Raw genomic sequence first — 688 nt, 5'->3', positions numbered from 1 at the left:
GAAAGGGGCACCAGACTGGCGTTAAACGCCAGAAAGGGGCAAGATGCTGGCGTTAAACGCCAGAAATGGGCACCAGCCCGGCGTTTAACGCCAGAAATGGCACAAAACGTGATTTTGAATGCCATTTGGTGCAGGGAGGACTTTTCCTTGATACCTCAGGATCTGTGGACCCCACAGGATCCCCACCTACCCTACCACTCTCTCTCTTCTTCACCAATCACGTCAACACCTCTTCCCCAAAAACCCCTCACCTATCAAATCCCATCTTTCTCTTCACCACTCACATCCATCCTTCATAAAACCCCACCTACCTCACCATTCAAATTCAAACCACTTTCCCACCCAAACCCACCCTCAAATGGCCGAACCTCTCTCTCCCCCTCTCCTATATAAACCCTCCTTCATTTTCACACACCTTCAACACTACTTCTTCTCCCTTTTGGCCGAACACAAAGCCCTCTCCATCTCCTTCATTTCTTCTTCTTCTACTCTCTTCTTTCTTCTTTTGCTCGAGGACGAGCAAACATTTTAAGTTTGGTGTGGTAAAAGCATTGATTTTTGTTTTTCCATAACCATTTATGGCATCCAAGGATGGAGAAACCTCTAGAAAGAGGAAAGGGAAGGCAAAAGCTTCCACCTCCGAGTCATGGAAGATGGAGAGATTCATCTCAAGGGTGCATCAAGACCA

The sequence above is a fragment of the Arachis duranensis genome, chromosome 4 (assembly GCF_000817695.3).
Source record: "Arachis duranensis cultivar V14167 chromosome 4, aradu.V14167.gnm2.J7QH, whole genome shotgun sequence".
NCBI lineage: Eukaryota > Viridiplantae > Streptophyta > Magnoliopsida > Fabales > Fabaceae > Arachis > Arachis duranensis.
This window is presented reverse-complemented; position numbering follows the sequence as displayed.